The sequence below is a fragment of the Haliotis cracherodii genome, unplaced genomic scaffold, assembly GCF_022045235.1.
Source record: "Haliotis cracherodii isolate W230 unplaced genomic scaffold, xgHalCrac1.p SCAF_7, whole genome shotgun sequence".
NCBI classification, from domain to species: Eukaryota; Metazoa; Mollusca; class Gastropoda; order Lepetellida; family Haliotidae; genus Haliotis; species Haliotis cracherodii.
Genome location: NW_027266330.1, coordinates 10483961 through 10511355, shown reverse-complemented (window position 1 = coordinate 10511355; position 27395 = coordinate 10483961). Strand labels below are relative to the sequence as shown.

Below are 27395 nucleotides of genomic sequence, written 5' to 3'. Positions count from 1 at the left end.
TTTGCGCAGATAAATTGGTCGGTCAGTCGGTATGGTGCGTTATTCGTAATAAAAAACTCCGATGTTTGTGCAGATAAATTTACCTTTCGTATATCTTTTTATGTACCACTACTGTTCTGGTAACAGATCGTAGAGATGCAGATGTGTATATCACGGTTGAAGCAGTGTCTGCTCAAAACGTAAAAGTGTAATAATGCCTTATTTTGTCGGTTGTGAAAGTTTTCGAAATATTTCAGTATCCACGCTGACACGGAAATTATGTCTGAAACCCAATTCGTCAACCCCTATGTATCATTTCCGCTCTCTTGACTTCATGTAGATCTTTTTGTATGCCTCGCAAAAGGCAGGATTAAAGCCAATGGAAAGTCTCATTCAATGTATTGCATCTGACACTATTATGTGTTAAATCATTTTGTTTTCATTATACTTCTATGCGTCTTTTGATGTATTCGGGAGTTTGATAGTTTTATCAGGCATGGGAGCATGCACGTATCTCTCATAATATTTTAGTACTTGTGGACAGATCGCCTTCCTTCTAATATCAGAAGCAACGACCCTTAACCCGAATGTGATTAAGGGGCAGGAAATATGTCATTAGTTGTTTGGGCTACCAGCAGTTCTGAACCGTTGAAGGGAACGACCACAACTCCACGATTACACATCAAATGTTTCTGATCCTTATTTCAATGAATGACAGACTCCACCATGATGTCGGGATATAGGTAGATGAGTAACTTTTACTTGACTGCTAAAGGAAATTTAATGACATTCTGATGTAAATAGTTATCAGCTGTGTGTGTGGTGGTGGACGTGTGTAGCGACCAGAAGTGGGATACGACCAGAACTGGGATAAACACTATAGAGAATTATATCTGTCACATGCAACTATGTGTTTAATTGACAAACATTTAATAAGACCAAAATCTTCTGCACTTCTTGTGTTTTTTATTTTTGTTCTGCAAGGTGCGACAATGGCAGTGCTACTGCCTCGATATCCAACATTTGTAGCTAAATATAGCAGGACATTAAAGTGGTAATGGGGAACTAAAACAGAATACAATTTCTTCTTTTTATAAAGATCGCTAATGAAAAAATGCAATTCCTATAAAAATGGTCGTGTTGCTGTTCTGTAATTACTACCCATTGCCATGTTTAATTTCTAAGCATGATATCACTCCCAAATGTATTATTTGATTGTCTATCATATCATAACCTTCGTGAGGTGCTGACATGTTTAATAATAGAGTAACATTTCTGTTAAATAGCTATCTAGGCCACTTCTGAACACAGTGTATTCCTATGAAATAGCAAAAGCCAGATGAAAATAAAATTATTCTCTTATTTATATATTTAAAAGATGGTATGCCACTCATTGGAGGGGATATAAGTGCAATAATCCAAGTTCCCAGGATGTTTGTGTTATGCTATTTTTCAAGATTATTATTAATTATTCTTCTAATACACAGAGATACAGAAGGAAAATATCTAGGAGTATACACTCATGACATTGTACAATAGGCGATGATGTTCACACTATATATGTAGGAGGGTATGTAAAGTAATATAATTATACTATAATTTTGAATATTACTGAGTGTGTCATTAAATATCAAACAGAGAATATGATACACAACAGAGTTAAAAGGGGTACAATTACATTTGTACTATTCCAGGGATTTCTAAGCCCCAATACCTCACAGCCCTCTGGCAACTGATGTGTGTATTTTTGTTTTTATTCTCAAGTCCCAAAGTCATTTTTGTAAATATAATTATCACTATAATGCAAGAATTTTGTGGTAACAATAATTCAAAATCACTCCATTTGATTATTGTGTACATGATGAGAAAAGCAACTTTTTTGTTATTAATGTTGGAGGTGCATGTAACTGCTTCAAGGCATAGCAGATGCGGAATGTGAGAGAGTTAACTGGGAAACTCATTGAATTATTCCTGGCAGCTTATTGACATATATGCATTGCAGCTCTCATAACCATTTTGCCAGCAAAATTCCTCATATATATGGAGAGACTATTAAATAGTTTATGGTCTCTGATACATATGGAATCTAAATAATATTATTTAATATGATTGAAATAATTAGAAAGGCTTCAAAATTACCAACGTAAGAAAAATAACATATATTTCATAAACCCATTACTAATAGAGAATTGAACTTGTTATCTCATTCTTTGTCATCATTAACATTAAAATTTGCAAGACAAAGCAACAGTAAGAGTTGTCCTCCCTTCACAACTTGATCAAAATGGTCTTCTCATCCTTGCAGTTGAAGGCCAAGTGGCTGAAGCTTTTAAAGCGAGAACGTCAAGGTAAGTGATTATACCTTTACTTAACAAGGCAGGTACAGATATAGCACAATGTCATACATTATGCAGTCAGTCCATCCATGATGATCAGTTAGCCTATTACAGCTGTGAAGGGGACGAAGCATTTATTAAAACTATATTGTTTCATATGCAAAGCTTATTATCAAAGTACATGTTTCTCAAAGGTTGGAAATGTGAATGACAATAATCAGAAAACAAAACTCTCAAGATTCCTTTCATTCTTGAAAGTATTACATTTATGCCACTTCTGGTCGAGGGGATGTGAGTAATACAGTAAACAATCTCTTAAAATTAGAAATACTGACTCATTGCATTCAGATTCTACTCACAAGTTTGAAATGGGATTTACGATCAGCAGCCAAAAGGAAATCTTAAGATTCCATTAATTGTAGATTTTACAAGCGTTATCCCATTTCTGGTCGAGGCGATATGAGTAATAATATAGTAAAAAATATTGTAATATTAGAAATATTGACCCATAGCATTTAGATCTCTGCTCACAGGTTTGAAATGTTTTTTACTATCATCAGCCAACAAGAAATCTTAAGAGTCCATTAAGTGTAGATTGTATGGGTGATATCCCATTTCTGGTCAAGGTGATATGAATAATAATATAGTCAAAATTTTCTTAAAATTATAAATATTTTCTCATAGCGTTTAGGCTTTGCTCACAAGTTTTAGATGTTGTTTACTGTCATCAACCAAGAAGAAATCTTAAGATTTCATTAATTGTAGATTTTAAAGGTACATGTATTATCCAATTTCTGGTCGAGGACATATGAGTAATAATATAGTAAAAATCTCTTAAAATTAGAAATATTGACCCATAGCATTCAGATTCTGCTCACAGATTTGAAATGGGATTTACTATCATCACCCAAGAAGAAATCTTAAGATTCCATTGAGTTTAGAATGTAAAGGCATTATCCCATTTCTGGTCGAAGAGACATGATTAATAATATAAAGTTCTGTCGGCAATGCTAGAAAACCGCTTTTCTGGCTTCATTTCATTAATACTAGTCACAAGACTATAAAAAGAGCATATATCAATATAACGCAAATTGCCCTAATCTAGCCTGTCCTAACCGACACTGTGATTACCCTTATAATGTATTTGCACAGGTAAAATGATGATCAGCTTAGAAAATATGTGTGTTGTCTTGCATGTATGAAATGGCCTATAACCTGAGGTAGTTACCTAACACCTGTCCCGAGGTGATGACTTCACACCGTCCTGTGCGTTCTCTCAGGTGCAAATGTCACCGAGTCGGGGGTGGTCTCAAAATATATCTGTTATTGTACTTAATTGACATGCGTTTATGGGGTAGCAATTTAGGATATGTACTGCATAATATTTGCTTGGAAACATGATGGAATAGTTAAGAGCTATGAAACGGGATGATCATGAGTATTGGAAGGTTGCGGTTTTGGAATCCGGTTAGTATTTGTTGTTCTACAGATGATTTCTTGAGACAGCATTTACCTCCGCTGATGACGTATATGAATCTGTACTTTTGAATGTAGTGTTATGTCTTGCTTCGAACGCGTTACACTGAGCCAAGATGTGCACAACAGGGTTGAGCTCACAATGTCTGACTGGCGTACGTAAGACAACATAACCGTGTTGTGCCGCCAGCTCATATGTCCTGTACTTTACGAAGTTTTTATTCGGCCGAATTTTCTCCATGAGTTGAACTTTCGTTTCATATGGTTTGTAGTCGACAATGTCATATTTTCCTGTATACGCAGCCTTCAGACTAATCATGGTTTGTGCGACAGTATCTGATTCCCGGGCGTTATATTACCTGGCGTTATCTTTGACAATGACACTAATGTTGTTTAAAATGGGCAATAGCTGAAGTTCCAACCAGTCTATGAACACATCACCTCCTATAATTTCCTTATGAAAATCACCAGTTTTCTTTGTAGCCTCGAAAACTAGCACACATGCATCAATAACCCCAATATCATGGGTTGCCTCGTGCAAAACAATGACACGATTACCTTTACCTGATGGTCTATGGGTGCTTTTTGTCCATCTGCCGATAGCCACATGTAGTCAGTGGAATGTTTCATCAAGGGAAATTATCTGGACGCCCTAATAGTTATAAATGGTTCGGAGATAATGTGACCTCATAGACAGGATGGAATATTTTCCCTGAAAAGTGGTCGGTCATCACCACGCGCAGTGTATCGAAATCCCATCTCTTGGAGAGCAATGGTTCGTACAGTTATTATAATTCCTCCTAAATTCTACTACAAGTCAGGGTTACCTTCTGCTCATAACGCTTGTACACTATACGCCTAATCACCCTGTATCAAAGCTTTCTAATATCCTTTTACGTCCCAGTTTCTTTCTTGAGACCACCCCTATACCTGTTTTGTTTTATTTATCATACCGTAGACTTGATGGTATGAATTAAACCCAATAGCTTAGGCAGTTCGGTAATTCACCCAATCTAAATAAATACATGTTTTCCCTCTATCTCTCTAAAGTGTAAAAAACTTGTATACATTTCCCAGTACAGACTCCATATCGTGTACCTTGGTTATGGTAATGCAAGTGTAACGTAACATGCATCGTGGGAGCAATGTCAACAAAACGAACGCATCGTCGTTTTGTCATTTTAGAAGATGCACATCTAGAACTTTCTCCAAATGATTTGTGTTTGTGGATTAAGTGTTTTATGAAGACTACATTATTATCATTATAACGGAGCCACGTGCGCATATTTCTATAGTCCGTTTCAGACAGCCATCATTGGACTTAAAATAAATGTAAACTTCCTGTTTTCGTTCAAATTTGTCTCCTGTAAACTTGTCGATAGGACTCCTTGTGACTGAAATACTTCAAACCACAGGTAGAGCGATCGGTAGCTACTCGATATTTCAATAACAACAGTCTGTGAAATATTATATCGTTTTTAACTGGCAATAGCAGTTTTCTAGCATTTCCAACAGTACTTTAGTAAAAAATCTCTTAAAATTAGAAATATTGACCCATTCCAGTCAGATTCTGCTCACAAGTTTGAAATGTTCTTTACTATCAGCAGCCAAAAGAAAATCTTAAGATTCCATTAATTGTAGATTTTAAAGGCATTATCCCACTTCTGGTCGAGGCGATATGAGTGATAATATGGTAAAAAATCTCTTAAAATTAGAAATAGTGACCTATAACATTCAGATTCTGCTAACAGGTTTGAAATGTAATTTACTATCATCATCATTTTAAGAGATTTATTACTATATTATCACTCATGTCACCTTGAACAAAAGTTGGATTATGCCTTAAAAATCTACAATTAATGGAATCTTAAGACTTCTTCTTTCCTACTGATAGTAAATAACAAAACAAACTTGTGAGCAGAATCTGAATGCAATGGGTCAATACTGTTAATTTTTAGAGATTTTGTACCATATTATCACTAATATCGCCACGACCAGAAGTGGGATAATGCCGTTAAAAACTACAATTAATGGAATCTTAAGATTTCTCCTTGACTGCAGATAGTAATTAACATTTTGCACTTTTGAGAGAATCGTTATGTAATTGGTCAGTATATTTTTTAAGAGATTTTCGTACTTTAATATCACCCATGTTATTTGACCAGAAATGGGATAAGGCCTATACAATCTACAATTAATAGAATCTTGAAATTTCTTCTTGGCTGAATCTGAATGCAATTGGTAAATACTACTAATTATAAAAGATCTTTTACTATAATATCACTCACGTCCCCTTGACCAAAAATGGGATAGACCTTTCACATGTTCAGTGAATGGAATTCTTTTAGCTGTTGACAATACAACTTATGAATATATATTGAGGGGTCATAATCCAAGATTGGTATTGAGTTTTCTTAATTATTGATTATATACTTACTTTTGTATTACCGTAATCAAACTGTGCAGAAGCGGCATAACACCTTGAAAATCTATCAACTCTTGAATATTCATAATTAATTTTAGCTCTTGATAGTGATTAGGACTACAGACTTAGCAAATATTGAGACAGGTCATGATTGTTACTTTTATAGTGATTTTTATACCAGCTTGTGTGTCACACAAGGAGTGTCAGAATTCAGAAATTCTCGTATTTACCGAGAGAGCGTGAAGGTAATACATGGATTCTTACATGAGTTTTGTAAAACAGAATATGTACTGTGTACAGTTCTTTTATCACCTTCATGCCAATCGCCAAGCACGGGTACTATCTTTTCCCGTTTATTTTAACTTCCGCTCTCTGAGGTGCGATGGGTTAGCGTAGTGGTCAAAGAGTTCGCTCGTCACGTCGAAGGCCTGAGCTGGATTCCCATCATGTGTCAGTGTGTAAAGTCTATTTCTGGTTTTCCGCGCCATGATATTCCTGGAATGCTGATAAAAATAGCGTAAATACATATTCACCCACTTACCCTTTCTGACCCGTGAAGATCCGGGGTAGAATAGATCTTCACTAACTCATGCTTGCCGTAAAAGGCGACTTACGGGATCGGGTTGTCAGGATCGCTGACTTGGTTCATACATGTCATCGTATCTCAGTTGCTTGGATCGATGCTCATGATGTCAATCCCTGGATTGTCTGGTCCAGACTCAATTATTTACATACCGCCGTCATATAGCTTGAATTTTGCTGAGTGTGGCGTTAAACAACAAACAAACAAACAAACTTACTCCTTCTGCAGACGTCTATCCACTATAGGCCACTGAGGCAGTTGATTTCGTTTAGAAGTTGTGCCCCAGCAACACATGCTTAGTTGTCTTACTAGGTGACTTCATGGATCGGAAGTTCAACGTCCTCCGACCTGCTGGGTGTTTGATTATAATATCAATCACTATTTTGCTCTCTGCCCATATGGACCAACATTTTACTGCAAGTACCAGTAACATCAAAGATGAGCATGCAGGTAATATTCCCTTGATCCTATGGGAAGTCCGGCTTAAAATCGTGTCAGAGAGGCAGCTAAAGAGCCAAAAGAGTCAGTTCGTTTTTCGGTCGATTGCGAATCATCGTACATGTCGGCGTGGGACGTTGTTCATACTTAAACCACTAGTTTGTCTCGCCCAGTGTCGACTACATGTATTTATATCGGGTCATATGACACACAATCAATGAAGTCACTATACAGGCATGACCACCCGGTCCATCGTTTGTCGCCTCTCACGACAAGCGTAGCTGTGGGTATATTTTAAGCCATGTCCAACATAGACATACACAATGCACTGTCCATGGATCATCGTGATTTTAGGCTAAATTTTTTATTTCGACTTGCTTCAATATATCTTTTCTGTCATTTGGAGATCTTCCCAACAAGACAAACTGCAATTTCACATTGAAGCTGTCTGGTTCCTAAAACACTGAAGTAACTATACTCACTTCTGGTTTACTGGTGCATGCATGTATGAGCAGTCATATTCTTCTTACCGCTTATATCTGTTTGTTTTATTTTTGCACACCAAACTTCTGAGCTTGCATTACCCGTATCATGTATATGTGATAGGGTTAAGTTAAGGAGGCATTTGAGGTTACCATTTACTTGTATATGTGGATAGATTGCCACTCTGAAACAATCGTCACCATCCACCTTGGATGTGTTACTTCTTAGAATGTTTCAAAGCTTGCATTAGTCTGCATCTACAGCATTCTGAAGTATGTATAATATAATACATCCGATACAAACCCTCTATCGTTATCAATTGTCCGGAGTTGTGTATATTTTATATCCGATATACATACCCCCTCGCGCCTTTCATTTTTAATGATAAAGTAGACACAACTTCTTTAATACTGTAAAGGCAACGTTTCGGTAGAGATCCTTATACCGTTGTCAAGCAAGACTTGAATGACAACGGCATAAGGACTTGCTTGACAAAACTTGCTTTACAACGGCATAAGTGTCTATACGGAAACGTCGCCTTTACAGTATTAAAGAAGTTATCAATCATTTGTGTCTACTTTGTCATCTTCTAAGTAATGCCTACCAAACAATTAATGATGTATATATAACATGGCTGATAAAAAACATCCCGCGTTTAATTATGAGTGATGTATGTGTGTCCGATGTATGTGTGCACTTCTCCATATTTCTTTCTCAATAATATATGTACATAACATATTCGATATGCACCATCCCCCATCAATCGGGGTCAAAGTGCTGTATACGATATATTTGGTACTTGTATATACCGTCTACAATCCACAGCTATCGTTTTGCACGTACAGAATTTAATTCCGAACAGTCTATCATATAAAGCGATACTAATTTTCTCCAGGCGAGCGGTATTAACTTTGTAAAAAGAATTATAAAACACTTTTATCTAATGTAACTTTCGTCCAAACCTTATTGCATACCATTTACAATTAATCAATACAACTGATATAAAGAAGTAGAAAGAACATCTCTAAATGTAGAGACAAGTGAAATAATTGTTTTGAAAAATAAAATAAATAGGATTTATCACATCTACTCATATGTGAATTACAAAGATTCCCTTCAGCACAGTTATATTAAATAAATAAGTGAGGATAAATGTTGTGCATTTCTATTCACATCCTGGGATTGGAGGAGACTGCACGTTAAACTGGGCCACGAAGAACTGAATACGGAAAATTGTTTACAGTTACAAACAAAACAAAAACTAAAATTGGAATGAATATCTAGTCAGGGCTCATTTATTCCACGGCAACAATCAGACATATTTCAGAAACCTCTCAAGTTACTGCTTTTACTATTGTAATATGGACGATTCTATTACATATACCATTTTGACCACAATGTGATGTAGAAACACATCCCTGATTTCAATTATTGAACTAATCATAACAATGTCACAGTGAATTCAAGTAGGTCCAAGGACCAGCATGGAGTTATACAACGCCGCTTAAGTCGACATATGTTACACTTGCCCTTTCGCTATAGTCACATATAATCACGGATCTGTAATTATAGGTCCTTTAATTTAAATTATATGATTACTGAAACAATTTTACAAATTATTCGTTTTGTGTAATCCCTTGATAATACAACAGCACAGGGGTGTCACAGAGGACAAGAGATTAGGATATCAGGATGTGACTACTGTCACCGAAAACAAAGCGGCTCAGCTTCAGCAGCAATTTAATATCGCCACAATGTGGACTAAGGTTTAAGTTACTGGAAGCACTAATTTTAAATAAATATATGATTTTGAAGTTTGATACTAACAATGAAGGGTTCTGATACTGTAACACATGATCTGATGATATTGCTGGAGAATATATTATCTTACTTTGGTTTGTTTGTTGGTAAAGGCATAGTTTGAGCAGACATACAGTCAATTTCTAAAATCTCAAAGGGCACAACATATTAACATCAACTTTTCAGACTCGCTGGCCAGTCATTGTTTTATAAATCCTCGTGAAGGGTATACCTCGTGCTTCTTGTGATGAAGTTACCCAATACCGGTAATTAATTTTATACTCTTTTATCGACAGAGTGTACTTGTTATGGAAACTCAGCCAGAGAAAAAAAAATCCAAGCCAATGAATGTTTTTTTCAATGAATGACATCAGTATGAAATATCAATATTTATTGATCATACATGTGACCATACGTTGTATATAGTGTATACCTATTTGGGTGTATTTCTGATGGTCCTCGGTAGTAAACCTAACACTTGTTCATGCACACCCGTAGGAAATAATTTCAGTGCCTGAAAGTGCCCGAAAAATATCTGTGCCAAACTTCTGTATAACTTCGTTATAATACCAAATACATGTACATTGTTAAATTCATTAAATTCGATTCATTGTTTGAGTTTTTTATACTTAAGAGAGCTGTTGAACTTGAAAGGTGTACATACGGATGTATGCTCTTATTGTGAATAAGAACAAGAAAGACTATTTCAAGTGTATATTGAATGTGAACCTGTAAATCCATTCTGGGTAAAAATTGAAAATGTTCTCTCTACCTACATTAAGCCAGTAGTATTTCCCTTACTGGAACATTCCTTGACATATTATTTCTATTCAATAATTCCAGCAATTTTCCTTTGAAGCACATTTTGCTTCTGGCTACAAAAGATGCATTCATGCATAAAGAAACATAGCTTGTCTCTCGACGTTTACATCAAAATTGTCAGTGACATATTCGAAAAGAAAACAACCGTAAGAAATAATGGTTCACTGAACTGTTTTGCTAGAAAGGTGGATTGCCTCAGATCTGTCCATGTCTTGCTACCGTATAAGTATATGTCACTACAATTCTTTGTGAGGATGTCAGATGTAAATGTATTGATGTATCCTGAACAACAAAAGTTCCTGTGACATTGGATAAGATTTAATGCAAAGTTATGTTTTTACAAAGTCTGAAACAATTTCGGTTTGCATCAGATAAAAGACTCCTGTAGGTGTTCAAATGGTTTAATTTGCCATACGGTCTTCAGAAAATGCGTGATTTCATAAAAAAAACCCATGAACATGCCAAAATGTCAATTTAAAAATCAATAGCGTGTTTTGTCCACCTCTGGTTGCGATGCAAGCAACACATATTTGTCTAGTGGAATGGACCAGGCGTCGCACAAAGTCCCGTGGGATATCTGTCCATATCTGCTGGGGCATGTTTCGGAGTTCCTGGAGTGTCTGTGGAACACATGGTTGACGTCGAAGGCGCCGATCTATCTCATCCCAAATGTGCTCGATTTGTTAGAGATCGGGGGAGCGAGCCGGCCAGTCGATGACATTCACGTTGTTATGTTGAAGACACTCCTGAACAAGTAGAGCAATATAGGGGCCGGGCATTGTCATGTTGAAAGGTAGTGCCTGGGCCATGACGACGCAAAAAACGGTAGAAAATGATCTTGTCGCGGTAACGCTGTCCATTGAGATTTCCCTCTACCACTATCAAACGGGTCCTCTGCCTTAGTGTAATCCCTCCCCATACCATAACGCTGCCGCCCCCGAACCAATCTTCTTCCATGACACAATGATTGACGTAACGTTCACCTCGATGTCGGTACACTCGAATCCGTCCATCGCTGTGGCTGAGGTGAAAACGAGACTCGTCAGTAAATAGAACTTGTCCCCACTGCATGGCCATCCAGCGTAGACGCTGTCTGCACCACTGTACTTTACGGTGGTGTCCTGTCAAAGATTGGATGTCTGGCGGGACTTCTGGCGACGATCCCTGCAAATCTGAGGCGACGACGTACGGTTTGTGAAGATATTCGTCGAATGCCACGGATGCTTCTTGCAGTCACTGTTGCTGGCTGGAATCGAATTCGTAGGTGTGTTGTTCGAATCCAGTTGTCTTGTCGATTATTGGTTATGCGTGGCCTGCCACTCCGAGGATGGTCTCTGACTGTATTCGTCTGTTGCCAACGTTGCCATAAACACCAAATGGTGTTTCTGTGGACGTTTAATAGTTTTGCAACATCACGTTGACTCGATCCTGCTTCAAGCATACCAATGGCTCGCAGACGCTCACTTTCGGACAGGCTAGGCATTTCGTAATGTTGAATAATAGCGTATTTTTGTTTGTTTTTCTTAGTGGTTGTTGTCAGCACGATTCTAAACAATGCATATGGAATCCCATTAACGCACATGTTTGTATACCCATTCATGGCACTTGCATAAAAGTTTTGCATGCAATGCACGCTTTTCTGTAGCAGTAGCGTTTTTGTGACTTGATTCCATGCATTAACTACAATATTGAAAACCAAACTTTACTTGTTTGAAAAATACATTAAAATATTGGGGTCACAGGAACTTTTGGTGTTGAGTAAAAATGAAAGTCACAAATTAATCATAAGACTCGATATAATCTGTAACTGTATTGCATTGTGACGTCATGACATAGTGACATCATAATATAATCTCAGTCTGTAACTGTAATCACTTCTCACTGAATATAAAGCTGAAAAATATAGCAGAACAATTCGTTATTATTGGCGTTTGGTTACTATTTCATGTATTATAATACCGCTCTCCCAGTGCAAAGGCATGACTGTTATGTAAGGCTACTGCATAAGGTAATGTTTAGGGACGGCGTCTCCTGTGTGGGACAAATATCGCACCCGACGCGCGGGAAATTTTTCTCCTTATGTAACACTATGACTATACGGAATATAATCAATAATTAATCACTGTAAGGTTTTAACGTGTGTGGCATATATTAATGTATTAGGCGGCAGACGCACTGGGCCACATGTTCTGATGATGCAGCATAACAAGTATAGGCAATGTAAATTCATGTGCAGAAACTTGGAAAATTACATCAAATTGGTTTTTAGAACGAATATAACACACCTTATTATATGTTGGTAATGACTAATGCCCCATACTGAGATTAAATAGCCAACGCACCTGTACAAATACCGCTCCATGCCGACTTTGAATGACAAATTTAAACTTTAAATGTCACAACCTATATTTCTTTGATAATGAATAACGGTCAGTACTAACTGAGAATTTAATTATGTCACATACATTGACACGAATTAATTATCTAGTGGATGTAGGTGTATTCATCATTAAGAAGAGGTCTTAATGAATGAATTATTTCCCCGTAATTCCCCAGTAGAATGTCACGAACGCTACAATGCACAGATCTAGTCAGGGTGGTTTTCACAAGGCAAAATTCCCATTGTTAGTCTTTCATGATTCACTAAGACACTGAGCTGTGTATCAAGACAGACACTGCAGTAGTTGAATGGGGAAAATGTATTCAGCTCCTATCAGCTGTGTGTTTTGTTTTAATTGGAGACTAGAGATTATGACACATAGATTATGTGTTAATTGCCATGTGTAAAGTTCTTGCTTAACTTATCAGAGTATAAGACCATTCTTCCTCTGCTCCATTACATACATATCATGTGTTGGACCAGCAAGTGACAACGTGCCCGTGTCCATGAAATATCGGGGAAACAGATACCTACTGATATTTGATATAAGAGGACACTGAGACTGTAAGGACGCGTAGCAAAAACAAAAACCTCATTCAACATATAAAGGCTCATTCCCAAAAATCTAATATCACTGTGAGTCTAGACGCTGTTGCTTTCGGCGTGGCATGTATCCGTGTAGTTGACGACAGTCGCTTTTGAAAGCATTTCAAACCTCTTTTTAATGTACCAAAAAGCACTTTTAAGTCATATGATCTCAAAGAAACATTCACTGAAGGATCTGGTTACATGATCTGGTGTCAAAGCTTTAGAGACAAACGAATTTGATTTTCTATTGGGACTGTGACATGCCCATGACTAGTATAAAGACGTAACTTTGTCCAGAGAATAATGTCTTTTTCAGAAGATGTGGTTTCTCTTGTTAAATGAATATATAGCTGGGATATTGCTGAGTGCGGCGTTAAAACAACAAACAAACAAAATATTTGGCGTAAAAAGCAATTACGCGGTGAATTATATGTGAAAAATATAGAAATGGCAGTACTAAGAGCCAGTGAAAAAGGATGAGCATGTACTGTGCTCCCGGTAACACCCAACACTCACTCAATTTGCATGAAATAGTGAGAGTATGTTTGCTGACTACAACCCTGAATTGTGAATGATTACCAATTTTTGAGAAGGTGTTTTGGTTCAACGCTTTGAGGCAAAGATGAAATATATCCCTGTTTTTGGTATGATAAAGTAAATTTTAACGTCTTTCCAAGAGAATACTAGCATTTAAAATTCGACAGTCTAACCCGATGGTCCTGGACATTTTCATTTCCTTTATGTTTGAGGGCGTTTGGTACTTCATTATGGGTTAATTCTCCCTCTTTGCTATTATGTTAATCTGTGTTTTGTTTTTGATACAGTTGTCCCGTTTTTGGTTTCAAGTTTCAACAGTGCTTTGTTTAAAAACGGCTTTCTCTAAATGGCAAAAATATGTTTAGTTGGTTTCTCCAATTTTCAGTCCATTGCCTTTTGATCTAATGAAAAAATGTCGATATTTGTATTAATGACTTCATCTTATTTAGTTTTTGTGATATCTATGTTTAGTATTATTTGCGTCTAAATTAGCAATTAGCATGTAGTTCAGGTTCAAATAGCAAAATGTGTGCTATTATTTGTTGATTTCTTTCCTTTTCATTTTATGATATTATGATTTCATACTTTTACTTTTAACATCGGTTAAAGTGTTTCCCAAGATAGTTTTCCATTTAAGTCAAATACTTTTATGCTATCACTGCCCCTGTATTTGGTATATTGCAATTCAGCTTCCTTACTTTTTCTGCAGTTTGGTGTATTCAGTATCAGTCAATTGTGGTGTAAATCGATATCGTGAAAGATCTAATCTATAGCTTGGGTTGGACTTTCGACAAGACAATTTCCTGACGTCCTTGAATAGAAAATAGAAAACTGGAAATAGGCAGATTCATGGTTTGGACTGTACTATATGTGTTAGGTGGTGTGTTAGCGTAGATGTTTTGGAAGAAATTTAAGTCTGGCGTGCGTGATAACTTTCCCTACCAACGTACTTTTTTCTCTGACAAGATCAAAGTCAACTTATTCTTTGAATATAAACTAATTTTGCACTCATTTTAGTGTCATTAATATATTTGTGTCTCCATATCACCTGTAAAGTGTGCATTCTGGAAACAATAGATATGTGGTTTTCTGGTCTTAAGATGTCTAAACACAATCTACTTTTAAAACTCTTGTTCTATCTCTGGCTATTTTAAATGTTTCCATGGTTAACGACATACTTCTCCCTTCCAAGAAATCACTTTGTTTGAAATACTGATACTCATCATCAAAGTCATGTTGCTTGCATAAATGACACATCCTTTCATCATCTTTTATTTTGTTACATCTGTGTGTTTCAACTTGTAAATAAAAGCGACAAAACACTTTCCATATTCCTAAGAAATGTCATTGTTAAATAATTTTCAGCCACAACCCCTTTCCCCTAAAAAGATCAGTATCAAAACATACATGAAGTTTTCATTCTCGAAGGTTGGTGCTTCGAAATGCTAAACGTACACCCTAACAGTAATACTACTCACAACCTTACAGAGATTCCATTCATTCTGCCTTCAGAGCGAGAAACGTCAAAACTGAAACAACGCCAATTCCTGGGATTTGCAAACATACCGTTGACAACTATCTGCATTACACAACATACGTTTGCTACGAAATAGTTTTGTTTCTTCATTACTCTTCAATATTTTGATCAAGTGTATATGTGAAGCTATACAATGTCTTCAGCAAGCGTTTTTCTGATATTTAAATATAAGCAAGATTTTGGGTCTATTGAAAATTATTTTCAGATTAAAGCCATAGATGTATATAGAAAATTTATAGCACTTTCAAAATGATAACAATATAAGCAGTCGTATCTCCCCCATACATGCCAGTTAGATTTAACAGCGTTTCACTCGTTACAACAGAGCCTGAGGCAACAATGAATAACGTAACAAGACTAATACCGAAGTTCAAGTGTGTTGTTTAAGCTAGGGGAAATGATTGTAAATTTTCTTCGTGACCAATCGTCAATACACTTCCCGTGCATAGCGTTCCACAAGCTTATCGTATTGGGTAGAAACGGTGTAACATATCTCTTGGTCTTACAGTTGATTGTCTGGACATCGGATCTATTTCTCAGGTTAAAATTACTGTTTTGCTGAGACAAGACATGGAAAAACTTCATTTAGATATTCAGGCGAAATACCTGTAATAGAATTGGTTTCATTATACTTTTTGTCATGACTGTTACATCGACCTGCACCGAAAATAGTTCTCAATGCGTTTAAATAAACATTTTAAAATGAATAGTGACTGTTCGTTTGTGACAGAGTATCATATATGAAAACACTAGTAACTAAAAAGACACTATAAAATCAATATCACACATTTTTCCATTTTAGCTAAACTTAAATTCCTGAAGCAGTTGATTATTACATTAATCTTTTAGCAATTTCATAAATATGCGTTGTCCATGAACAATAGCTTTGACGTGTCATACGGCTTATTTATGTCATTCTGCTTCTTAAATGGAATGCTCTGCACTGACCGCTACCACCTACAGAACACTGCAGTGTCCTGTGTATGTTGCGTAGTTGTTAACCCATACTTTGTCGCCGCATTGAATTTGTAACTTAAGAATGTTTTGAGGGAGTTTAACGTGAAGGTTGTGAGATCTGAGACGGCAAAATGAAAGCGACAAAACCCTTTCCATAATAAAAAACCCATTGAATAAAGCGACAAATCTCTTTCCATATCCAATAGAAGTCACAGCATAATACAGAAGCGACTGTACGATTCTGACTATATCATGAACTATATCATGTGTTTATGAATCTTTCACCGGAAAGAAAAACACGGGACCGCATCTCACATCATGTATCGGACATCATTTTTGTCACTGATGCGTTAAATTTGGAAATGTTCTCCACATCTCTACCATACACCTTTTTGAAAGCTTTACTGAGACCTTGGATGTTGATCAAACAGCTTCTGAGCAAGAGTCGTATGACGCCCTGTGAAATCTTCGAAGAAAGAGTATGCTCGATTGTATCTCAAAAGTTGTGACATGCAAACACCAAAGGCTGGAGCTGTAGGAATATTAATCGACATAAGGGGAAGGTTGACTGTTGGAAAGTTGAAGTCATCCCTCTTGTCATACAGTCTTGTGGATAGTGTTTTTTTACTATGAATCTTTATGCATAGATTTAATAATATGAAACAGATGAGGCGGTCTCACTGGTCTCCTTTATTTCTAGTTCAGGTAGGTAAATCAGTGGAAGGGAATAGTCTATTTGATTGTTATTGAACGATATCAACTCATCGATATCCCTGAAGCTTAATTTAAACCTCTTGGCCAAATTACCTTACCTTAAGCTTAGAATCAGCAAGAAGGGGAGCTCAGTTGGTGCCCATGGGAATGTCTACTTTTTGTCTAAATGTCTTGAGCCCACATTTTACATAGAAGTTATTTATGATGAAGTCCAGCCTTTCAAATACTGTAATTCTGGCAACTTTTGCAAGAAGGAAAGTTCTGCGAAAATTACGAGCGACACACACTCGCAATAATTTCATGCCACAGTTATTGCTGCAGACCATCAAGGAACAAAAAACATAAGGATACATATTTCTTTTTCACTTCCTCATATTGTCAAACAGGCCAGCACATTATTAGATAATAATCCATCACATCTGTTTCCTTATTACGCATTGTCACTCAGTGTTAACAATCTAACCAGGAAAATTCACAAACCTGCCACACCAAACTTTCCTTACATAACACTGAGCAATCTAGATATCCTCAAAAAACTGCAGTTAGATAAACACGTCACTACGAACTTCCTTTTCACTTCCTCATATTGTCAAACAGGCCAGAACATTATTAACTAATAATCCATCACACATGTTTCCTTATCACGCATTGTCACTCAGTGTTAATAATCTAACCAGGACAATTCACTAACCTGCCACACCTAACTTTCCTTACATGACACTGAGCAGTCCAGATATCCTCATAAAACTGCAGTTAGATAAACACGTCACTACAAACTTCCTTGTGAACTACAACAAAAAACACTGACTGACACTGAGCTAACTTTTCGCTGCTGTCTACTCATAAGATATAACAATGTAAAAGCAACTTTCATCTTTTAAAATCTACTTACCATGGTGTCGCAAAACTTTCCACACACAGTAGAGGATATTAAGTATGGATAAGAATTTATGGATGAACAACTTCTTTATTACAATTAAGAGCGACGTTTAGGTGTAGGTTCTAACACCGTTATCAAGTAAGCGATTTACAGAGTGTGGTTGGCAAGTATATATATACAAGTACGAGGAAATGCTTATACAGTAGAGTAGATATTGTTATACTGGAGTAGAGTTATGTACACACAAGTGGAGTGATGACAATCATCGGTGAAGTCAGTGTCATAAACAAAGGATGAAGCCAGTAATATAAACGACGGGATTAGGGCTGATTGGGGTCTTTGATGAGTTGATGGCACGCCGGCGGGGGTATGTAATATTCTTGGTCACGGTTGATTAACGGCTGGATTCTTTGATGTTGATAGCTTCTTGTAGTTTCCTGATCTTGACGTCTTTGAGGCTGGTGGCGAGGGTCGTGATTCTCTCCCACTGAATGCAGTGGCTTGGGTTGTCACGGATGTGGTCTGATAGAGCTGATTTAGAGTCATCTTTGGAGACTGAGCTTTGATGTTCTTTTTTTCGGGTTTTGAGGGGCCTAGATGTTTCTCCTATGTACGCTTGTCCACAATTGCATGGTACGCTGCTCCTGATGGTTCTAGCTTGTGTTCTGAATGGTATGACTTCTCTTGAAAACTACATCAATGTTGGCCTGTTTCTTTAAGAGTGTTTTGATTTTGTGGCTAACTGTTCCAAAGTAGGGGAGGCTGATCACAAAGGGTGCAGACTGTTGACGTGGGGATTTCTGAGATTTCTTGGCGATGTTCTTTATCGTCTATTGTACTAGTTGCTCATGATAGAGATTAACTGTGTAAATACTTGTTTGAGGTGGCTTAGTTCAGTAGTTAGAAATCCTCCCATCCCTAGACATCCGCCTAACAACTGACAGCATCGTCCGACCCATACATTCCTGTATCAACTCAACATACTTTACCTGGAGAGATACCTTCTATCAACATCCCCAATAACTCCCCTCTGCTAGTTCCGCAAAGTTGATGACACCTTTGTCATCCTACATCCCAACGATGACCCCAGAACTCTATTGGACCACTTGAATTCACAAAACCCTAGAATGCAGTTCACCATGGAGGAAGAAACCAATCGACAGCTCCCTTTGTTTCAACCCTAGCAAGACGAGCTCACAACATCTGTTCCACGAAGCAACATCTTACTACTGAACTAAGCCACCTCAGACAAGTAACATAATTTGTGAAAAGAAATATTGTACATATACAGTGACATTTGTGCATGAATGTGAATGCCGCACATAAAGGCGTGTACATATTTGACAAGTACAAAATAACAAAATACTGAAGATGTTTCCAATTTATAGTGAAGAATTTAATGTGTTTTTTTATTTGGAACAGAACATGAAAATATACAAAAGATCATATTTAGTATGGTCCCCCAAAATAACATAAGTTAAATCATATTCCGCATATATATCGCCATACGTTTTAGAGCTAACCGAAAGCATTACCGCAGTAAATTGGGTTTTACGAAATTGTGGACTGTTTATCCCAGTTCTGGTCGTATCCCACTCCTGGTCGCTACATTCACAACATGTTGTGATGGGCACAGTATAACTGGACTGAAGGAGGGCGGTATTCCTCCTTGTGGGTCACCTGCTTGGCAATATGGGACGGGAAAACTGCAGGGGTGAGGGCAGTTAAGTTGATGGAACAGACATATAAGAGAGATCATTTCACAAATGTGAAACCTCATTCCACAAAGGAAGTAGCGAAAACTGAAACTTAGTGAGATTTACAGAACAAAGGCAGTTATTTCTAGTTTCTCAATTACTCTCGAGGATACATTTAATAAAACAATTAATGTGTGTGTTTGTGTGTTTGCGTGTGTGTGTGTGTGAAGTAGAAAAAAAAGAATTGTACATTGCTACGTAGTTCGGGTAAATATGTAGAATGGCCGGCCAGTATGACCTTTGAGACACTACATTTTCTGTCATTAAAATGCGTTAAACATTTATTGAGTAAAAAAACCCATAAGTGAGTGAAACAAAAGATATCAATACGGGCACACCAAGTCCCCCAACCCCAAGTCTGCATGTATCAATACTCAAACCTGTCACATCCTCAACCACTTAACTTACTTACACAATCATCTCACTACATGTTCGCCAACCCTCGTATCACAACGCGCGCACGCACACACGCATCGCATTCATTTTTCCCCACCATATCCCTACAATCATCTCATTATCTTCTACGTCAGCCATCATTGATCTATGCGCATGCTTACATACATAATCCATCCTCCAACCATTCCCCTACATCCATCGCACTATAACTAGAACTGTAATCACCTTCATGCATCCGCACTCATGTTCAAATTGCATTGCATGCATCGAATTACACGTTTAAAATATTTCGTTAATACTTTACAATATGTACATATTAAATATCAGCAAACAGAGAATATTATAACGCAATAGATTTCATCCATCAAAACATCACAGAAAGAAGGGCAGCCTCGAATTTTCAATGGCATCAGAATGCACTAAGACGTTCAACTCGTCAGGAGGTGAGAGTTGCGGAAAATTACGAAAAACTTCAGTTACATGTCTCTATTACGAATATCTAAAGTGTGAATAAAGATCACAGCTTGCTATAAAGTGTACTTCATTACTGCAGATTTAGCAATTTCCTTAGCTATAAAATTTATGTCTAATTGCTGATGTAGATAAAGACCCAAATGTTTTTAGACATGACCATATTATATTCTACGCAAATATCTCCACATTTAAAAAACCAAGCTAGATTGAGTCTTTGAAGGGCATTAAGAAGTGATGCACATGAGGGAAAACATGGATGTCAACGTCTTTATTATGGGAACACAACGTTTCGGAGTATATACTTACTCCTTCATCAGGTGAATAAATGTTATGAGGCAGAGAACATATATATATGTACCTGTAAGAACAATAAAAGTAAAAAGATAGCAAAGGAAGAAACGTAACAAGCTTAAGGGAAGTCAACAGATAATTGGCGCTAATTACCCCGGTTTACCGTTTGCCCATTGCCCATTGCCCATTACCAATCATTCAAAAGTAAGGTTTTGGCTTTAATTTGTCCATTGATAATCAACCATCAACGTCTATTATCTCAACCCTAAAAGGTACGAGAATCTGTTCTTTACTGAGAAAGTGTTATCCAAATATAACATTTGTTCCAGTTGACCACTTCCTTAATGGCATTGTGTCTTCAAAGCTTTCGGCCATGGGAGCCGTGTCATTTTTCACTTGTCAGAGGGGAACACAAAATACGTGATCTGGACTAACAGTTGTCGGACTTTTATTTTTGGCGGAAGCCTCGGTGGCTGGGTTAGATCGGTGACTTTGTGTGCTGGCGATTGGGTGCCTCACTTACAGTGTGGGTTCAAATCCCGGACGGGACTCAGCCTAAAAAAGTACGAGAATCTGTACTTTACTAAGAAAGTGTTATCCCAGTTATAATATTTCTTGTCAAGAAGGCACAATATCAGTATATGTTCGGCTTTGGATGAGTAATAATGTCACAGACATGTGTGTGTAAATGTGGGCCTGTATATTGCATAAAACATTCATCTTGAGCGGGATGGTAGTTCTAGTTGGATAAGCATGTTAACTATGATCTTCTTAAGGTAGAGAATGCCGCGCATGAATGTTTTAATGAGATTCCCAGGTACACGGGGCCTTTTCGGCACCAGGAATATCCACAGAGGAGACTTAAATGGGGATCGGATGAACACAATGAGCTACCTGGTAGATTGTGTGTCATCAAACCGGACAACGTTAGTCTTTGGCTGATTGTGGCGTAAAACACACTTATTCATTTACTTATAATGGAAATTGAATGTTCATCTTAATTGATATTGATGAACACGAAATATATTTTTAAAGAAATAAAACAGTGACATCATAACTACAACTTTATGTGAGCACGAGAAGCTCTAGTGGACTGAGATGAATAAGTGTTGTAAGCTTCTTCACAACAGTGCAACTATAAAATTGACTTTATTGGGTAATCCAAAAAGAGATAGTGACCTAAAATAGCCAAATATCTTACGATTTCACGTGTCCAACATCTTGGATGCAAGGCGAAAACATTTCAGCGCGATTGAAGCTACTGAAATTGCCCCCTGCAGAGTTGGACGAACATTCTGCGGTAGCGCGGCGGCGGAGTTGACCAGAGGCTATCAGCAGTATATCATGTCAAGGTTTTTTAGGTCCGTTGTGTGTACGTGCGTGCGTGCGTGTATGTGTGTATGTGAGTGGGCGGGGAGTGAGAGCTGGGGGTGAGAGCAGGGGTACAGATGATGGATGTAACAACAAGTAAGGTCATCTAGAGCGGGACGGTAGATGGATTAGCATATGAACTATGATTTAGGTAGAAAATGAGGATGCACTATGTTCGACCTGGTAGACGTGTGTAATCAAACCTCACAGCATTGGTCTTTGACTGACTGTTGCGTCAAAACAAACTCATTCATTTACTTGAACTGAATGTTCATCTTATTTTTTATGGATAGTCACGGAGCCATGACCCAGAGAACAGGGTGTCATTAGATAAAAATAAATAAAGTAATAATAGGATTACCAGAAAAACGAGGTATAACACCCAAGCCAATAGGCTTCGCTCAAGAACACCAGAATAAGTGAGTACAAGATTGAAAACTGCCCCATAAGTATGTATGAAAGGCTAGTCGGGAATAACATGTATATGTGAAAACAAAGTTATGAAAATGAAGAGCAAAACTGATGAAAGTTACCAATAAACGTGTATAAGTGTTATATCGTCACTGCAAAAATAATGAGTGTTTGTCTTTAGTATTAACATTCAAATACGTTATATCTGTATTGTCTATGCTCCACCGGCGCGTTATATCGTCACTGCAAAAATAATGAGTGTTTGTCTTTAGTATTAACATTCAAATACGTTATATCTGTATTGTCTATGCTCCACCGGCGCGTAAGCGCTAGCCTTACTATCTCGTAGTATAAATATTGCAAGAAATTGTCTTTCTGAAAACATCACGATACAGTTTTTACGATGCATCACGTCTGCACTAGCGCTTGATAACAGCCTTGTGTTTGGATGTTTCAGTAGTTGAAATTGCTGCTCTTGATATTGTTGATTAAACTTTGATACAATGAACAATATAAGGTTATATGAGAGTATGACTTTAGAACGATAACATGCGTAAATGTATATCTGATATAGTATATAGGATGACATAAAATTAGAACAATGAGTAGTACGTCCAGATTAGTGTATAGGCAACATTTGATAATTAATTCAACAACTCTCATTTTTAAGCCTTTTTTTCCTGACTTAAAAGTAAATGCAAGAACACAATAGTAGGGAATGCAATGTAAAATTCTAGTCCACTTTCATATGGCCATATAGCATACAATAAACCTTCGGGTCCCATTTGGATCGGTTTGGGTGGCAGCCTAGATAGCCGTAGAATAGGTTCATCTCGGAATCTCCTATATCACTTGGACTCCTCTTCAATTTAAATGGAGTTAGTTGTTTCTTTCAAAACTGAAAAGTTTCAGAGACTAAGCATTAGTCTGAATAGCAACACCACTTTGGAATTTGAAACGAATCGGTTAACAGTAACAGGACACTGCTTAAAGGGGCACTGATCTAACGCAATTCCCCGGGACTGGTTGTTGCCTTTGTTATTGTTTTTTCCCAGTGAGTACCCGGATGTATAGCAGAAATCTAGACTAGTTCGCGACCTCTGCTGCGCAATTCGTAAGCGCATTAGTCACTTTTATGGGTAGTAATAAGGGCGTATGGTCACATTGATCAACAAAATGAAATACAGTTTTCGAGATAATAAGGAAATGTAGATATCTTTGTGGGTAGCATCGGTTATGGTGTCGAAGTCACTTGCTTGGTAATTTTGCGATTTTCGTTTACACTATTTTGACTTGCAACACAAAGTAAATATTTCACCTGAGCATTGCTTTTTTTATAGTGTGTATATTTTTTACTGTCAAATGTGTAACAAATTTATTAAACGTCTTAATATTCAGTTATTTTACAAATTGACTGAAAAACATTTCCATCTGTATTATCATGATGACGAATTCCAAACATTTTGATGTTTAATGTCATCACCAAGAGACTGAAAATATTACGTTGAAAAGTAGATTTCTATGTTGTTTGGCTTCTAATCCTACATACTAATCTGTTGTGATGTTTGTAGGCTCTTTTGATCGTCTTAAGCAATCTGGACAGATTTTATAGTCAAAATGACTGAAATATTTACACATTTTAAAAATTGCCTGAGAGAATCACATTTTACAAATTGACGGTAATATATACACGCTTACAAAGGAAAAGACCTGTGAAAACAACGTCTATCGCGCATTGATTTCCCAACCAAGACGTAGAGCAACAAGAACGAATCGGTTCAAATGAAGGAAAACAAAATGCAAATATCATAATTACAACCTACCAAATTTATGTGTATAAATTTTAGGCAGCTTCCTTGTTCGAGGAATGTATCCGTGAATATCCACACAAAGGAACAATATCCCACTCGTCTGCAGCTGTACAAAGAAACTTATTCGATGTCACGTTTCTCAGTAGCAATCAAATATTTTAAAAGATATATATCGTTTCGGGATGTTATAACCCGTGTTCGTTTCTCAACTGATCACTTGGATTGTTTCAGGTGTTTTACATAGGTGTCAAGTCTCAATGGTCGACTGAGAAAGCCAGCGTGACAACTATTTTCATAACGTCCACGGTTCCTAAAAAATCCATTGAGTGATAGATAACAATTATCAATCAATCAACGTATTATCAGTAAGCCCTTTGAACAAAGTATGTTGTTTTTACATCGGCACTTCACGCCATGGTATGAGTGTATTCCCTTTGAGTGTTCACATGTCTAGGTTTACTAAAACAATCTTGACATATCCACTGTGCAAGATAACAGTGATTAATCAATCAACGTATTTTCTATTAATCCTTTGATGACTAGGAACGTTCCGTTGATTTACAAAAAAAGTAAATCAACTGATCATTCATCTCTTGCTGAGCTGCCACGTGCATATTACATAACACACATTTCATCTCACTTCAAACCTGGATTTAGATTGAATAATTACCCCAGACACAATAAATGCCAAATGGGAACCTTTGTCAGGTAGTGGTGCTACCACTAATTGTACCTGTAATAAATTCATTAACTGAGCATCAAGTGAATGACGACAAATACACAAGTGTAGGGTTATACGAGAAAACGTGGATGACAACAAGGGAGTAGTAATCGTATTATCGACGCAAGCCGAAATCCGAAAATGCTTTCACTGCATGGATACTTTTTTTTAGTATTAAACTATAACCATCTGGGGTATTTCTAAATGACGACATCCGATGAGCTCCGCTTGTCTTTTTGTCTGTTTGTTTAGGCTGAAGAAATTAATTAACATGCGCCCTTTGTCGAAATCTTTATAGATCACAGTTAACCAATCAGTGTTTATGCAAAATGCGTAAAACAAATATTGCCTCCAGCCTCCAAGTTTATTTAGCTGTCCATGCAGACGGTAGCCCAGTCTCTGGTCACGCTCAGTTGCGTTGCGTATCATCCGGGTACTCACGGGGGAAAAAACAATAACAAAGGCAACAACCAGTCCGGGGAATTGCGCTAGATCAGTGCCCCTTTAAGTGTCATGTACAAAGGGGAAAGGGGAATCCCGTCAAATAGGCGGAAGAACCTTAAAACTATTTATAAACATTATAATAGCAATATCGGAAAAATGTATAATTATGCATATTGTATCTGGCAATATACAACAAGATAACCTTCTTCTACAAAATACGTTTTAAGAGCCGGTTGATATTCGTTTGCGTATTTGACGAATATTTAACTTGCGAAAATATAAATCCTTTTCCTATACTAAGACGTTCCTGAGCCTTGCGCTTTTCTAATTATTTGATTAAAATTATTACCGTTCTCATTGTATTATACTACTCAAAATTTGATAAGGATCACTAGGTGATATGTGTGTAAGTTACCACAAACATAACAAAAGACATGACTCTGACTCAGAAACGTGTTTAATCATGTTATGAATGAAAATTCATGAACGGCATGAACTTGTATCAATATGGAATGTTTGAAATCTGCAAACACCAAAAGGCATTTCATTAGAAAATGTCAACAGCAAACAAGAGAAAGAATGACACAGTTATGAGGGATAGTCCATCATTACACTTAGTCGATGAAGTGTCAATATCGAGTATGACCTCCCCTTGCATCAATGACGGCCTGACAACGTCGAGATATGCTGTCAATCAGCACCCGGATGTTCCCAATGGGAAGGTTGTTCCACTCTTCCACGAGGGCATGTCCGAGCTCTGCCAAAGTCGTGGGTTGTGCTCTACGGCGTGAAAGGGCAACCTGCGGCATGTTCCAGACATGCTCAATCGGGTTCAAGTCCGGCGAGCGCGCTGGCCAATCCATGCGGACAATTGTCTCCTGCTCAAGGTACTGCTCAACCACCCTGGCGCGATGAGGACGGGCGTTATCATCCATCAGGATGAACTCAGGGCCAACAGCACCAGCGTAGGGTCTGACGTACACATCGAGGATCTCATCCCGGTACCTCACCCCCGTCATTGTTCCTCTCTCCAGGACATGAAGATCTGTCCTTCCATCTCTGTTGATTCCACCCCAGACCATGATGGAACCACCACCATAACGGTCATGTTCACTGATGTTGGCATCATGGAAACGTTCACGTTGTCGTCGCCACACCCGCTGCCTCCTGTCTGTAAAGTCCAAACAATACCTGGACTCATCGGTGAACAGAACTGGAACCCAATCGTTCCGTGTCCAAGTGACATGATCTTCAGCCCATTCCAATCGCTCCCGCCGGTGTCGAACAGTCAGGGGGATTCGGACACATGCCCTTCTCGAGTAGAGACCTGCATTGTGAAGACGATTCCGTATCGTCTGAGTGGACACATTCACCCCCGAGGCGTTCAGGAGGTCGTTACGTAGGCTGCTTGCTGACCAGAAGGGATGACGTCGTGCCTGAAGAGCCACAAAATGATCTTGGCGTTGGGTTGTCGACCTCTGACGACCACCCCCATGTCGGTGTGCTGCTATACCAAAATTTTGCTGTCGGGACCAGGCCCTGCTTACAACGCTCTGGCTGACGTTTAGTGCATTGGCAACGTCACGTTGTGAATAGCCAGCATCAAGCATTCCAATACATCTGCCCAGTTGTTCTGTCGTCAGGCGACGCCTTACACGTTGAGGGGGCATTGCGTAGATAAACGTAGTGTTAACACTCAATTGAGTTTAAATAAAGTTTCAGAATGAATCAGACACCGTTGCCTGATTGGAAATCGTGCAATGGTAGCAAAAGCATGAACTGTG

General features: G+C 37.8%; 1 protein-coding gene across 3 annotated transcripts in view; it reads left to right on the top strand.

Annotated features, from left to right (window-relative positions):
- LOC139448102 (protein draper-like) overlaps positions 1 to 27395 on the top strand; it is a 75054-nt gene that overhangs the window by 15436 nt on the left and 32223 nt on the right. The window contains exon 2 of one of the 3 annotated variants that reach the window (XM_071229616.1): positions 2285 to 2327. The exons of the other annotated variants lie outside the window; for them this stretch is intronic. The gene's annotated coding sequence lies outside the window, so the exon portion shown is untranslated. The remainder of the gene's footprint in view (positions 1 to 2284; positions 2328 to 27395) is intronic. 3 annotated transcript variants of the gene reach the window in all.